Here is a 17316-nt window from a genome sequence, read left to right on the forward strand (position 1 = left end):
CTTCTCTAGGCTGTTAGGGCAGCGGAAAGTAAATAGTCTTTCCTCAATCCCTGTACGACAGTTAATTACAAAAAAAAGAATGTAAGTACAAAAATAAGCCGCACACTCTCAAGACGCATATGCCCACCACGGATGAGTAGTCATCCCTGTTTTACAGTTATACTTTTTTCCAAGTACCCTGAAAGCAGGCATGCATGCACAGTTCATCGCGGTCAAGCGGTGTCTTGGGGATGACGCGTAAATATGGGCGTGTCCTAATGTCTCCCAGAGATTTGCAGATCTGCGTCTACGTGTTTTAAATGTGCACTGTCAGCAGGGGGCAGTGTCAGCCGGCTCACAATGTTTGTGTTGCTCTTTGCTTTAAATCAGTCTTTGCAGTGAGAAAGGCAGAAGTCGCCTAACAAACTTATTAAGCGCCAAAAGTGCCAATGTATCATTAAATAAAACTAACATGTGTCCTCATTTAATTACATTAGGAAATAAATAATTAATAATTTACAAAATACGTAATTAAATAGGTACACGTACCATTTACTTATTAAAGTATAAATTAATTTCATTTAAAAACAATTTTGATTATTTTTACTATTTGATTTCATGGTCCCTGTGCTGCAGCGCATCATGAAATATTTTAACTGTCACTGCATCTCATTAACAGACCCAAACATCTCATTGGTTACCTTGTACACAGCAAGTCAAGACAATTTAATCCCAGATAATGGACTGATGCAGTGTCACAGTCAGTTGAATTGGTGGTAGTATAAACCTGGAACAGCTAGGTATCCCAGAATCCCAGCAATTTGAAGAAAATCACCAATGGCAATGGTTGTGGAAAAGTGCTCCAAACTGTAAGTAAAGTTTTGACACACTGTTGTTTTTCTGTCACCAACTATACTTTCGAGATTTTTTTAAGCAGGAATGTAGTGGTGTGTTGCACTTGTTTATAACAGTTGATTTTCAGTTAAAAATATCATTAAAGCCAGGAGGTTTCAACTAGGAGGATCTTTACCCGTTCAAGGATTGTTCCACAAGTCAGACTTGTTTCCTGTGGACACTACCACAACTTTTATGAGCACAATTTATGTGTAACAAAGGGCCAGAGGGTGTCCATTTCCAGTGATTTTTTTTTTTATCCTGTGGGGATCCACAAGCCATGATCTACAGCCCACCCTGTGATCCTTGCAGTAAAAATAAAAGCAAATGGGATGAGAATTAGTTCCTCTATATCTGAATCCATAGATTTTAGCCTGAAAAGGGTGGAGTGCCCACACTATGTTATGCCACATCACATGGAGGGTTTTCAGTAATTTGGAGTGTTGTTCATGACTGAGTGAAAAGTGGAGCAGGAGACTTAGAGCATCTTGGGAAACCTGAGGACAATGGCCAGCGAGTTCATCTCTGCACCCACTACTGATACCAGGATAAGAAAGTGGGTGGAAGAGTGGATGGATGGCTGGATAAATTTGGTTCTCCTTCATCTGTATCACTAACTATGACTGAGGAAACCATTAAATGTATTGCTGGTATGATGCCCTTTTTTTCAGAAAACACAGAATAATAAATACAACGCAAAGAATACCTGCTAATTCTGCAAATACCCTCATGTTCCACAAAATATGTGTTCTGAATATGGGGGGGAAGTCATTTTTTACAGGAAACAAAAAGTATTAGATTAAATTAAACCGATCCACACAATACTCGTGCAGAAGACCGGGAGGTTGTTTTTCTGTGCTTGATGGGAACTAACAACAGCAGCGTACATACATCTGTTAAATTACTTTGCTGTCAATGTCACAGATATAAAATATGATTGTTTTTCTCTTTTTATATGTGACCGTGCAGGTAAGAGCCGTATGGTTTTCATGCCAATCTTCAAAGTGCTAATAATACACTTGTACACTGGTGTTGCATAAGGTGTTGTGTTAAGCAGCTTAGAACAGTAAAATATTAGTTTAGTCTTGTCTAATGTATTTTGAATTTTTAAAACAAATCCCTCAACACTGCAAGCTTTTGTTATGAATTTGATTCATATCAAATATACAAAGATCCCCGCAAAAAAAACCTAAACCTTACCATAGGAGGGCAGCATTGTACTGGTGAAAGACAAGCAGGAATAAAGCTGGATTTATATCCCAGGGAAAACCAAGAATGCATGCAATTAAACAACAACAAAAAACAGTGATCTTTAACATGGCTGAAGATATTTCAGCATAGTTAGACATATTTATTACTCTATATAATAAATATACTGCTGGCACAATAACACAGACGGATATTCAGTAGTCAGTCTGTGATGTGTTTTTTTTTTCAATATTAAACTAATTTTGTATGTGATTAAGTCTGCGTGTGTAAACAATTTGCTTTGTAATATACAAGCTATGAGAGATAATATCACATTATTCACTTAGCTGTCTTAGCTGTCTATATTAATACACCAAGAGGAATATTACAATTATAGGAAGATTTAGAAACTCTATGTGAAAATAACAGCAGCATACAGAGTGTAAACATCCGTGCACATCCAGTCCTCTTCATCCATCATGAAAAGAAAAGCATTTCTGACCACCAGAATAAATATTAAGATGTCAGATATCTTAAATAATTTCAGTCATCAGAGATTACAGATTTTTTGTTGAATCTATAAAGCAAGTGTAAAAAAAAAAAAAAAGAATACACTGACAAATCCTACATTTTTTATATAAAGTATATTATATTGTTTTAAATGATTAATCTGCTATTTGATTATTTCTGTCTTATTTCATTTTACTCGTTTGATGAAAATTGTTTGAATACTTTTTTTGGGATCATATGGTGATGCGGTGTCATCATACAATTAATATTATGACTTTCTATGAATAAATTCACACATTTTGCCCAGTGTCATCTCAGTTTTAGATCAAAAGATTTTATTATTCTAAATTTCTGCTTTGCCAAACTAAGAGCGATAAAATGATTCTGGGGAACAAAGGAAAAGCCACTAATCTTCAGAGTATGCTTTATTTGTTTGTGTTTGATATTATGGCGGTGGGAACCACTTATTTTAATGAATTGCCATTTGAATGTTCAGATAATAGTAAGCTCCCCAAGGCAGCTATTTTAATTTCCATTTTCTCACCACTCAAAAAACATGTTTTCTTCTGTTCTCACTTGTTTTACATTTTTGGTGTGTTTTTGCTTTAATCCTCAGTTGGATCTCATCCATGGGCCACCCATGCAATAGCTCATTACAGACAAAAAGGAGCAAAAGAATCACAATGAGATTGAGGTAAGCTGATTTTTAGATTTAAAGGGAGCAACTTAAATTTGTTTCTCTTTAGTAAGGCAGCCAAACAAATAACAAACCAAACCGTATGCCTGTACATATTAGGTTATCTCTGTACTGCTCATTTTCCATTGTTGTAGGATTAGGTTGTGAATCTGTACCAAAGGGACATGAAGTCGTTACCAGTCACATGATTTGCAGATGATATTGCATCAAAATCTGATGCTACATGTGTTCTGTGTTCATAATTCTGTCAATTTTAACAAGATCCTGAACATCACCGGCTCTACTGTGTTTTGCAGATGACTGTAGACTCTCACTGTTGTATCTCTCTCCTGACCTTCATGCATATCGATGACTATTTGAACCAAATAACCAAACCAAACCAAAATGTACACAGTATTGGACCTGCTATTAGTCCAGATGTTGTGTAATTTGGGCACACCTCAACCTTTCCTCCCTGTTTTCCCTGCTTAAGAATGGCTTCTTGACAGCCATCTTTTCACTGAGACCATTCCTGATGAGGCTCCAGTGAACAGTAGATGAATCACCTGATTTTTGCTGGATGTTTTCCTATTTCTTTAGGGGCATGATTTTCAGATACCGCTTTCATATTTTCAGCTCAGCTATAGATATTTTTTTAGGTCTGCTACTTCTTCCTTGTTATCTTTTGTCATGTGCGTGTTCATTTTTAAGAACACACTGCACACGATACAGAGAAATGACAAGTTTTCCACTAATAGCTCTTTGGGAATGGCCTTGTTTGTGCAAAAATGCTATTTCATGCCTGTCACACTATGTTATCTTTTACATTTAGATTCAACTGAAGAAATGGCAACAAATGACATGTTTTTTGTGTAAAGATACAATTTAAAATTAGTTTGCTGTATTTTATGTGTAGACACAGCATTGGTTCATCCTTTGAGTCACTTCATGGCAGTGCCAAAGATCCAGAATGAGGTACCTTTGTTGGGATAGCCATTGTGAAAAGCTTTTTTCATCCGTCCATCAATTAAAGGAGAAAAGTAAGTGGTCTAGATGGACACCTTTGGACATTCTAAGTTTCCTTTAATATCACCCTCTAACAGATACAAATGCTAGATACAAGTCGCTATAGGTACACATGCTAGTGGTCCAGACATAGGAGCAGTGCTGTCACAGGAATATGCAGGGAGCATGCCATTGCTCACAGTGGTAGGGCTCTGGATAAACAAGAAAGAACAAGATGTAAAAATGTGAGATTTGAAGATATATTCGTGCAGTGTGTGATTTTGTGCTGTGTAGGGTGTCATATCGAAAAAAAATAAAAAGTGTGATATACAGCTCTCTCTGTACCCTTTCATATGATACATTACTCAATATGGTTTCTTGAAATTTTGTTCAAGGTCACCTTTGATCTTGGGTGCTAACAATGATTGTCAAGGTCAAATGCTTAGCCAACCTAGGTACTCGTGTCCCGCAAGGCATACTAAATAGTTGTGAGGTTTTAAGACTGTCCATAATTGAAGGTTTTTTTTAAAAACATTTAGTGTAACCTTGACCTTGACTCAATTTTCACTGAAATTAACAGCTGTTATTGGCATCTACCATCACACAAAATTTGAAAATAATATCTTCACAACTGTGGATGCTAAACTGCTAACAAACAAACAAACAGACAGACAGACAGACAAACAAACAGAAATGATTACATAGTCCCTCCCTTCAAGGAGCAAAAAATGCTGCCACCAAGAAGGAGCTTCTGTTCATATTCACTAATACAGATACTTATTCTAGGCTGTCTGTATTTCTGTGAGCCATCTCAGCTACCATGATGGAAAGAAAAGTGGGTGAATTTTCAGTGCCATCCAATGCAGGTGCAACTTGGAGTTAGTGTCTTGCCCAAACACAACACATTCGCTTAGTACATTACAGTAAATTGCCTATTTTCTACTAAGTTTGGTTCTAGTGATAAAGCATTATTTTAATAAAACTGTGTGAGGAAGGATAAGTGAGAAGGATAAAACAATTTACATAATTGGAAAATCTGACATAATCTCTTGATATCAGCCTGGGAACTTAAAGAAGATGAAGTAAAGGAGGGGGGAAGGATGTAAGAAATGGGAAAAGTGATGGATAAGCCTTTAAATAATACTCAAAATCAAGCTCGTCTTGTCTCTTAGCTCCATTCTTAAACCTCTTTGAACACCAAGACAATGCTTTAGTCTCCACCGAGCCTGATATTGAAGAATACACCGGTAAGCCTCTCTATTTCATACGTGATTTCTATAAAATCATGAAATCATCAACTGTATCTTGACAATACAGTTTATAGATAATGTATGCATGAAGGGTGGCAGCTGCTATTTACATAGTTTGATATTTACTCATTTGCTTTATTTGAAGTTGCAGCATGTGGTCAACTGGTATAAGGCATGCACACACGGCCAATACCACTGCTTAGATTTCGAACACATCTGAGAAAATGGGGTGGCAGCGTTGTTCATTCCTCCCAGGTCTGAGTTTACTCAGTTATTATGGTAGAAACTGCAAACCACATTAAACTGTAGTCATGATATGTTAAAACAATAATCACGCTTTTGTGCATAAGTCTCCATCGGTGTTCTTCCAGGTTTCCTGTGCCTAATAAAAAGGAATCACATTTGTTTACTGGCATGCAGCTTGAGGATAGTGACAGCTAAATTATTAGCTTCCATGCATTTGCCATATATTTGATTTACATGAACAAAGAAGTGCATATTTCACAGAACATTAAATGTTTATTTTATTGCCATCGCTTAAATCATATTTATATTTGCAAATCCCAGTGTCACTGGCCACAAGTGGAATAAAATAGCAAAAAGCCACGTATACAAGTTTTGAAAAAAATAAAAGATGTCACAAATCTACTTTTTTAAGGGACTTTGAGGTATTGTATTGACCTCTATGCATATGTTTAAGTCAATAATAACCTGAATAACAAAGAATAACTGTCCAAGGCAGACATGTCAGTATTTACACCTACTGTCTATGTGGACAGCATCGCTTTCATGCAGGATATGATCTGGAACACTATTGATTTGTGTAAACAGTTAATACTGAGCCCCTCCTGTTCTACTAAGAATAAGACCCAGTAAGCTGTACACAGAAAATCATCATCTAATCAGCTGAAACAGAGAATATGGAGATGATTCAATTTGGATGATTGAAACACTGAAATCTGACTGTTGAAGAACATAAAAGAAGTCGAAGAAGTCTAATGATTCAGGTTAGCATCTGGGTGTGTCTGTGTGTCAGCTTGTCACATATGTGTCTATATAGTACTGTATACCAGCTTATACACCATCAGTCCATGTAGCCGTCTGTGTGCATGTGCCAACGTATGTGTCATTCATGTCTGTCTGTCGGGACGCGTGATAATACTGAGCCTCGTGAAGCCGCTTGCCTCTCTGTTGTGGCTCCTTGTTCTTGGCCTACTTTGGGAGAGGTGAATTGAGGGCAACTCGAGTCTATGGGTAAGGGGATTAGGTCTCCAAACACGCTCCTCTGCAGTTTGGGATTTTGCCTCGATGCCAGACACTTAAAGTCTGCCAGGGATTAAGATAAAGAGAGAAGTAAGAGCTGTGTGTTTTCAGCAACAAAAAAGCAAGAGCAGGGGCGGGTGGTGGTGGTGGTTAATAAAAAGAATAAGAAGTATGGTGGTGATATGATCTAATGCATAATGCAGCATTTGTTGACCTATTTGCCTTCAGCGCGTGCCATGATGTCGGTCAGCATGTTTTCAAGGGATGAGACATAATAGTGGAGAAGCTGTTCTTTTCATTTCATTTCCTTTGTATCGGTGGATGATCTCTGCTTAATTCAGTAGTTTAATTAGGAAATGGCTGAGATCCTTGCTTTAAAGTCTTCCCATTTCCTGATGTAGTTAACAAAAGAACTACACTGAATTGGCAGATCAGCATGAAGTGTTAAGAATCTTCTCAAGAAGAACCATCTGACATGAAGGCCAAGATCACTCAGCGGCTGTATTTGCCACTTTGTTCCACTGACCGACTCAAATTTTAAATCTTCCAGTAAAATAGAACATCGTCTGCATAAATGCACATTTTTACAAAGGTTTCCTGAAAAAACATGATATTCACAAAGAATCTTAAGCGTATCAGCAGAACCACCTAAAAATATATAAAGTCCTCAACTAACAGATTTTTTTTCCTTTATTTTTCCGGACTGGAAACAAAGTGGCACATCCTCTGAATTATTCATCAGATTGAACTAATAAGAGCATCAGGTTTGGGTATTAGTGTTCCTGAACCTCTTATTTGGCTTTTGGGAGACTTTACAGGAGTCTGCCTTTTCCTTTGTCTTGACAGAGTAGGGGGGGTTGTTCCACCCCTCCACCCCGCGTCTGGAGGCTCCTCATGGGTAAGAGGAGGCTGCTGCTCCATCATGTTTCTCCAAGAAAGTGGGTCATGAGTCTGAGACTGTAGGATTACCGAACATCATGCAGGCGTGTGCCGGGGCCCTTATCCGTAATGTTTAGACCACAAGCACCTACCCCACCCCCTCCCTTCAGTGGAAAAGAAAGACAAAAAAAGAAAAACACAATATGTCCTCCACTGACAAGAGGTATACAAACATCCATCTTTAACCATTAGTTGGTTAGTCAGAGGCAACTCTGAATTCAGTTTCAAATCCTCTGTCATATGAAGAAACACACAAGCAGTGGTTGAAGAAAGAGTGGCAAATCATGTATCATTTGAACAGTTCGTTTAATTGGTTCTCATTTACTCATTTACTGTGTCCCTACAAGCTCAGTAATAATAGCAACTAATAGTGCAGAGACATAATGATAAATGGTAGCTTTAAAATAGCTGACCCCTGCAATACTAATGGCAGGATGGCTGTCTGGTATGCTCTGAAATGGAGTATAATTAATCAGCAAATAAACTACTAATAATAAATACATTCGTTTTGCAGTAGAGTGATTACGAGCATCATCCAAGGTCGCTATTGCCTCGTATAGCCACTAATCACTGTTTCACTCTCTACTTTCCATCTAGTTATTGCAATATAAAAGGATAAGGCAGTGATAGAGTGAGGAGATTTAATAAGTGGTTTCTATTCACGTTTATAAGGATGTGGTTCAGGTGTTCTATCAGCTGGTTCCATCCTCAGCTTCTCCTGTCCCTGCACAAAATACCAAATCTCAGTCACACATACATCACACACATGTTCTGATAGAAAAAAAGAAGAATCTACCAACAGGACCCTTGGATTATAGATGGTATGCTTGGCAGCAAGGATGCTTCTTTTGATCAAAACATATCAATATGCATAGTTTGGAAAACTCCCATCTGGGCTAACAAACCTGATTAGATGGGCATAACCTACCCTTTTAAAGCTTAGATAACTGGTAAGCTCTTTAAAACTTCTGATTTCCTCTGCTTAATTTTGCTTCAAAAAATGCCACCTACAAACCAGATAGATCCCTGAGGCAGGTCAACATCTGGAATGACACGCAAGGTCAAGCTTCGGCTCTGCTTGAAAGGTTTGACCTCTGACTTCGTAGGCATTATGACTGCCTCTGGGGTGGCTTATCATTGCTCTACAATGCTTATATTTCCCATCTTGGACAAAGACAGCTAAAACACAATGTAACCGGTCAGGACCCCCAGACAGTGCATCCGCACTGAGTAACAGAATCCCCTGTATAAATGGACAGACAGTTGTTGGCCTTTATTGTCTGAGCATGAAACTAGGGACACATGTTGGGTGGTAAAAGTGTCAGAGCCTGACTGGAGTGCCATTGTACCGCTTTCCAGTGGTAGCATTCAAGCATTGTTCCCTGTGTTGTTCGTCATTAGCATATCAATATTCAAAGGGGTTGATTGGCGGCACTGGCAGGCTTTTTAGCGCAGCATAGACCCTCATACACAAATAATGAAACCTGCATTCAGTTCTTAAGGGCCAGCTGTTGAGTTAACCATATAAATGAATGATCACAATCAATCAAAACATAGAGCTTTAAAGCACTTGTCATTTTCCCCCCAAAGATCATTTTGAATTCTTTGCAGTACACATATAACACTCCTTCTCTTTGGCATATAACAAAGGGCTAAGTGGTGTCACCCATCTTGCCCCATACCACCCTTCAAGCATACACCCCCCCAAACTCAACTCAAGCCAGCTGACCTCAAGACTGGCAGGCCAGTGGACAGTTAGCCTTGTGCAGCATTGTGTGTGTGCGTGTTTGTGTATGTTTGAGCAGCAAAGCCACCAGAGAATGTCGGTTAGTCGCCAGGCCGAGCAGAAAAGCGGTTGGGCAGTTTAGCCAGCTGCTAGGGGAGCGACCCTCAGCTCGCCTGGTCAGTGAAACCTTGCCAGATGGAGCCATTTCAAAACAATGAGAGTTCCTGGCTGTGGTTGAAAAATAGAGGATGGTTGCTCAGAGGGCACAGAAAGTGTAACTTTAACTAAATTATTATTTTCAGTATGTTTAGATGCTCTTAGGGTCTACTCGGTCAATCGGAAACTTTTTGGGTTATTCACTGTAAAGGCTTACTTTTCAATTTCAGGTTTGATTCTGCTGCCTTCCCTGACATCATCCTGCTAATCTTTTATCTTTCTCTCTCTTTTTCTATACCCCTCACACACATTTGGACTCTTCCTACTTCTCTCCAGACAGCAACAGGCTGGGGTGTCTTGGGACTACTTCGCATAGGAGTAACCAAGCCTGGGTAATGAGGCGTGTGATTGGTCTCCTCCCTCCAAGACAAGGCCAGTCTTTGGAGGACATGATCGATCATGACAGGAGCACAATGGCAGACTGGTGTCAGAGGGGTGGCATTGGTGCACACGGACCCCCTGCAGCAACACTCAGCCCCCCAACTCAGCTGTGCATAAGTAGTTATACAAATAGACACAAGGAAGGAAAACAGAGTAACGTTTCTGGATGTATGCAAAGATATAAAATGGAATAGAGGATCATAGAAGTATTGTGTGCTGCAATAAGGGCATCTGAGAATATTTTGGTTCCTCTTTAAACTCAAAAGTTTCAAAAAATATCAGAGAAATCCTTAAAAGCCTTTTGTCAGCAGATGGTAGAAGACTAAAGAGACTTATTTTTAAAATATTAAGTTCTTTGTACCTCTATTTTTTTAAGTTAGAATAAGGACTTTATCAATTTTCGTGGTGTTGAAAACTACTCAGAATTTTATTGTTACAAATATATGGAAAATATATGGAAAATATATGACAGCTTGGTTCTATCACTACAAAAAGGGAGGCATTTCTGTGATATAGTTTAAGGATTTATAAGGAGTTATAAATGACCGAGGGAAGAATTCTGCCAAGTGAAGTTTACAACTACATTTATTGGCTGAAATATAATCAACTCTGCTCTGTGAATGTGGTCTTTGTTACTGTTTGTTTGTTTGCTTGTGCATGTAAACATACTGGAAGCTTTAGCAATCACCGAAATCCACGGAAAGTGCAAATTTTAGTCACAACAACCCATTATGCATCAGTTCCACATGTCCCTGATTATGTTCATCTTTGCTTTTTGACTGCCTTCTCACTTTCATGCTCAATTAAATAATCATCCATGTTTCTTTTGTTTTCTGTCTTTTACAGAAAAGCTACTAGACAGGGTTCTTCCAAGATGGGTTTCAAATACTACCGGCTGAACCGAAGATGCACTTCTGGAGCCTGGAGCACACAAGTTGGCTGAATGAATGTAATGTGACTTCAGAGTGAGGAAGGGAAAGAAGTGAAAAATACTGCTGTAAGTCTGTGAAATAATTTGATTTTAAAACATTATTTAAAGAGAAAACCTAAAACAAAACTACAAACAGGAGTTTTTTTATTACTTGATGAACTTGAATGAATTCTCCTAACATTGCCTTTAATTCATCCATATCTATTTGATGCATATAACCATAGATACACCATGCCCCACCCTCCGAGCCCTTTTCAATTCTTTCACTTCTTCACTTCTATTTAGTACATGGGGATTTACCAGGCCCGGGACCAACCACCAGTCCCCTTCGAGGCCTTCCCCAAACCGCAGCTCAATTCATGTTTTAGCCATTCACCTTTATCTACTAAAATGCTGTCAAACCTAAAATGAGGACATGGGGTAAAATGACTAATATAGCTTATCTTCAGTGCTGAAAAGAAAAAAATGTTTTGCCAAATATGGAATTGAGACTGCCAAATATCAAGGTACCAACCCCGGGTTGCTCTCCGACACTCCTACATTGTGAATGTAAGCTAGAAAGCACTTACTTACAAAAAGCACAGTGCTGTGTATGAATGGGGGAATGAGGCAAGTTATATAAAGCACTTTGAGCACTCAGAGTAGAAAAGCACTATATAAGAACCAGTCCATTTACCATCTCTTTTATATCATGTCAACATTTCTGTCCTTTACTTCATTACAAAACATCTGCAGTTGTTTATTTTTCCTTGACCAGTATACTGCATCTGTGTGTGCGAGGGCTTGCAATTCTCAATTTTTCACTTCCACATTTTGGAGCCTTTTTGGAGTTTGCATTGCATCTCTGTGTGTGTTTTTTCCTGCTGTTCCTTCGCTTCCTGCATTTCTCTTCCTGTACATCTTTGCAGTACTTCCTTATTTTTTTCCTCTCAGTATCTTGAACCTTACACTGCATCTCTGTGTTTAGTTGCTCCTACAGTTTCTTCTCCTCCTGCTTACATAGACAGTTTTACTTTTTTGCTGGAGATCTTCACACATTTATTCCTAGTGTTTATTCCCCCCCTTTTCTCCGTACTTCTTCTCCAGTTGATGTTCCTGTTCCTGTTCTCTCTCTCTCTCTCTCTCTCTCTCTCTCTCTCTCTCTCCCCCTCTCGTTATTATATAAATTCAGGCGTTGCACCTCCTGGGTTCAGCTTTGGTTCAGCCAATATGAACGATCAAATACCCCAGCAGTGTCACCACTCCAGTGAGGAGGGCCAGCATATTCTCTCTGTCTTTGGTAGACTCTTCTCTGAGACCCTGCCAAGAAATGATGTAATAAATGTTTGTTACTGTGATAAAATACTATACACAGCAAAACAAAAGAAAGAGATGCAACAAAATTTACTCCATGTAACAAACAGGCTTGATCTCTGTTTAACTTTACAGCATACTAAAATCATATACATAGTTTGATTAAAATTAAAATTCCATTTTTTATTTTTTGAGTAGTTGAGTAGTAATAGCAGTACTAGTAGGACAAGCAAAATTTACAAATTCAGTGATGCTTCTGTCTAATTCAGAAGTAAGTAAGAGGTAAAGGATTCCTAGTTCCCCTGGAGCTCTCTTTTACAGCTGTCTTTCTGTAGATGCTAAACTTACTCGACATCCATGATCACAAATTAATCAAAATAGTCTAGTTTTATATCAGAAAGTGCACTTTTTCCCTTCTATATCCATTAAGGGCTTAGTACAAATTACATTACACTTTTTCTCAGTCGCTTTGGTGCGTTTCTCAGATCAGAATTGAAATTCTCATAACTATTAGTTCAACCTCCACAACACTCAGTCATTTGTGCACATCATAGTAGCAATTTCTCCTCTCTCTGAACAAACTGCAAATGATTTTGGACATGAATCAGTTGCTTCCATACATTTCCCTGCTGCTTTCTGACATTTCCATTTGCTTATGTCATGTCAGTCAAAAGTAATCATACCTATGGATGCTGAATAGTCGTTCCCAATAAAACTAATAGTCATACATCCATTGCTTGAGTCATCACACACAAAATTGTTGAACTAGTTATCACATGCCAAATATTGGCCATCTGTCAAGCAAATCCTATACCTTTCTGTATCATTTTTCCTGGAAATGTCTCCGAAATTGAACAATTGATCTCAGGTGAATCACAGCTGTCACTCATGAGGCGGCGTGTGAAAGTTTAGTTGTAACCAATGACAAACAACTTGTTCACTGTCAATTATGGATGAATCCTGTGAATCCCCAATTGGCAAGCATATATAAACTGCGCAGGAGCTAGTGTGTACCATTTCTACACTTCTGTGACACAAAATGGAAGGTCAGCACCGTGGAAGAGGGGTGAGGATGCGGGGAGGAAGGGGAAGGGGAAGAGGGAAAAGAGGCAGATATAGGCGGATTCCTAATGAAATAAGGGCTACAATTGTGGACCATGTTGTCAATCACGGCCTCACCATGGAGGAGGCTGGTCGAAGGGTGCAACCCAATATTGGAAGAACTACTGTCAGTTCAATCATCCAAACATTCTGTAGGGAAAACAGGTATGCAAACAATAATACACTGTACTGTACTGTGCCATCTCAGACACATCACATGTTACTGTACTGTATTTGCAATTTCACAAAGAGTTCACTCTGCACCACATAGGATTGTAAGACAACCTCGCGGAGGCGGAAGAGGGCCCCTTTTTACCCCACAGCAAGAAGAAGCCATTTGTGCAATGGTCATTGCAAACAATGCAATAAAGCTGAGAGAAATACAAAGCGCTGTCATAGAGAATCACACGGTATTTGGCAATATTGAATCTGTTTCAATTTCAACAATTGACAGAGTACTCAAGAAAAATGAAATCCACATGAAGCAATTGTATAAGGTGCCATTTGAACGAAACAGTGACAGGGTGAAGGAGATCCGTCACCAGTATGTGCCGGTAGAGCTGGTCTTCTATGTTCTGCACTGCAAACTGTTTTACAGTACTTCGTAGTTTCATGCAGTACACTTGCAATTCCACAGCACATACTCTACAATGTGTTTTACCAAATGCATGCATTATTGTTTGTTACTGTACACAGGCATATTGTGACATTGCATTTCTGTCTCTCTCTAAAGCGTGTACTGGAGCTGGAAGCCAGGGAAACACTGCACACATTCATATATGTTGATGAGGCAGGTTTCAATCTGGCCAAAGGCAGAAGGCGTGGAAGAAATCGCATTGGACAGAGGGCAACCACTGAAGTCCCTGGTCAGCGTGGAGGGAATATTACCATGTGTGCAGCCATCTCAGACAACGGCGTCCTCACCCATATCCCCCTTCTTGGTCCATACAATACCCAACATCTCCTGACATTTTTAGACACTCTTTACAGGGACCTAGTCCCTGAGAATGAGAGAGGTGGAGGCCAACTCAGCAAGTATGTTGTTGTCTGGGATAATGTCCGTTTTCACCACTCCCATCAGGTCAGAGAGTGGTTTGCAGCACATGACAGACTTCTGGTTGAATATCTCCCTCCATATTCCCCATTCCTTAATCCGATAGAGGAGTTTTTCTCTGCCTGGAGGTGGAAAGTTTATGACCGGCATCCACATGAGCAAATGGCCCTGCTAGCAGCCATGGATGCAGCATGTGACGACATCACAGCAGGGTCCTGCAGAGGATGGATTCGCCACTCCAGGAGATACTTTCCTCGCTGCATTGCGAGGGATAACATCTGTTGTGATGTAGATGAAAATATGTGGCCAGACAGACAGGAACGTCTGGATGTGCCAGAATGATTTACTGTACTGTTACATGTGCTGTTTATTGTTCACATTAGTGCACAGCTCTACCAAATGGGTGATTTTATGTTTACATGTATTCTACAGTGAACAAGTGACTGTAGCATATTTTTCTTTTGCACAATTCTGTAGGATTACAAACACTTCTACACAATGGAAATGTGAAACGTACGTATTCAGTGTCTCAGTTACTCCCAAGACTCCCATAACATCTACAGTAACTTTACTGCACATTTCAGATGGCTGTACAGGTAGGCCATAGTGCTGTCGTCAGCATTTTCAGGTGTCACCAATTGTTTTTGCAATGGGAAACACTGAAATTATAAACTGTCATAGTGGAAACATGACAATGCCATTTGACTATCTTGTTCATAAAGATGGTGTCAAGACTTTTCATTTTGATGGCACTGACAGTTTCATTGACATGGATACTTGCTTTTGAGGTATGGATAATCAATTCTGTGCATGTGACGTGCTTTTGCAGGCTATCCACTAGGTTTTGCAGTTTGCACTAATTGTTTTGGGAAATGCACTAACTGCTGTGCAAATGTTAATGGTGTTCTGAGGAACGCACCAAAGCGACTGAGAAAAACTGTAAGTTTAAAACAGCACAAACTGATGCATAAAAATATGTTGTGACTTGGTGATAATGTGATACAACATACAGCAGAATCTTCATGTTTATGATTATTTTGCATCTAAAGTGTCAGCTCTTCAACTCTGTGTTTTCTTTTTATTATTATTAGTAGTAGTATTGTCATTATTATTATCATCTTTACTCAGGGAAACAAGCTCCGATAGATAGATAGATAGATAGATAGATAGATAGATAGATAGATAGATAGATAGATAGATAGATAGATAGATAGATAGATAGATAGATAGATAGATAGATAGATAGATAGATAGATAGTGGAGGAGCGAGGTGGGTTTTCCACTCCAACTGGAATCATTTTAGAGAAAAGAATTCAAGTATAAGTGAAGTTGATTTTCTATTACGTTTGAAACCTAACAGATCTGAGTATAAATTTGTGTCCTTCACCAAAACGCTCGCTTGTTCAGAAAAGTGCCTCCACTTGAAGGACAACAGAGGTTTCATGTGAAGCACCCTGTGTGTGCTTTGAAGTAGCCCTCATTTGTGTGGCACTTGTGAGCCTCCTGAAGTAGCTCGTGATCAACGTATAAAAAAATAAAAAATAAAGTTCTCATAGGTGTAAAAGGCAGAGTCTTATATGGAATCATTAGGAGCTGATTGCAGCTGCTTTCTTAAGTAGGACCCAGGTGTATTACACTTTACCAATTTTCTGTGATGACACTTGAGGTTTCACAGCAGCCAAACAAACAGGGAAAAGAGCCTCGGCATCTTTTGGAAGATTGGCTCATAATCATCATAATACTCTTGTGAGGGAGCTGAGGATAGAATAACACAAAAAGACTGGCAGAAGAAAAGAAAGTGCCCATGGAAAAAGCTGTAGTGACACAAATTTAGATATGGATTTCTGATCGCTCATGAGTGTATCCTTCACATTCCTCCAAAAATAGAGAATTTGTGCACTTATAGTATACGGAAATAATAGAATTGTAGAATTAATAGGGATATTAATCAATTATTAATTGTTCCTAACCCAGATCTGTTTTATATCCTATGTGATAAATATGTAATTACATAATTTTATAATGCAGAACACAATCAGAGAAGACAGCTGATGAGAGCAAAAGGAAAGCAGTCCTGTTGTTGTGCTTCTGGTTTAAGCTCCTTTGATGCTGCACTGGCTCTAGGAGCCTAGTTACTGCGTTCAGCTCCTTCCAGATTTACAGTTCTCCCTTAATCTGTACAGGGATCCATGCAGCCTTGTTGACCAGAGATTACTGCCCACAAAACAACAAAAAGTCACCCATGAAAACAAGCATCCAGCAGGCATTGTTTTGAGCTTAATGTCATGCAATAATAAATGTGAGTGTTTATAGGAGGTTATAGAGGAGATGTGGCGATGCTCAGTTATGATGAATGTGAGAGGGGTGGGGGTGGGGGGAACTTGTTGATTTCTTTGGATGTTTTGATGTGTGGACTAATTGCCTCAAGTGGACTAATGAACAGCGTAGTGAGTCTAATTGGCTTACACCACTCATGGGGCTGGGGTGCTGGGCGAGGAAAATTGAATCAAAGCTGTAGGAAATTGCTCAGTGTAGTTATCTCTCACATGGTGCTAATGGGACCAGTTCACAGTCACGAGACCAGCCAAAAAATTTCACATGTTAGCGATGCCCCTTTTTACCACTTTACACTGGAGGAGAAAAACAGCTTATTAAAACATGTTGAATTATTTTATGTATTGTTTTCTGTTTTTAGGCGATTGGTGTTTATTTCAGTAAACTAGTCCCAGAAGGAAAAATGTGTTTAATTCAAGCATTTTTTTAAAAGTGAGTTTACTTTAATAAGCTTACATAATGGCATCTTCATTCCATCTACCTAATGCAGTGCCGGTCTATTTTTAATCAAATAAAATGGAGAAGAGCACTGCCCAATTGCCCCATTGTGCGCCTTGAAAGAGAGACACGTGCAAC

This window comes from Perissodus microlepis, chromosome 7 (genome assembly GCF_051167445.1).
Source record: "Perissodus microlepis isolate ML-2025 ecotype Zambia chromosome 7, ASM5116744v1, whole genome shotgun sequence".
Lineage (NCBI taxonomy): Eukaryota > Metazoa > Chordata > Actinopteri > Cichliformes > Cichlidae > Perissodus > Perissodus microlepis.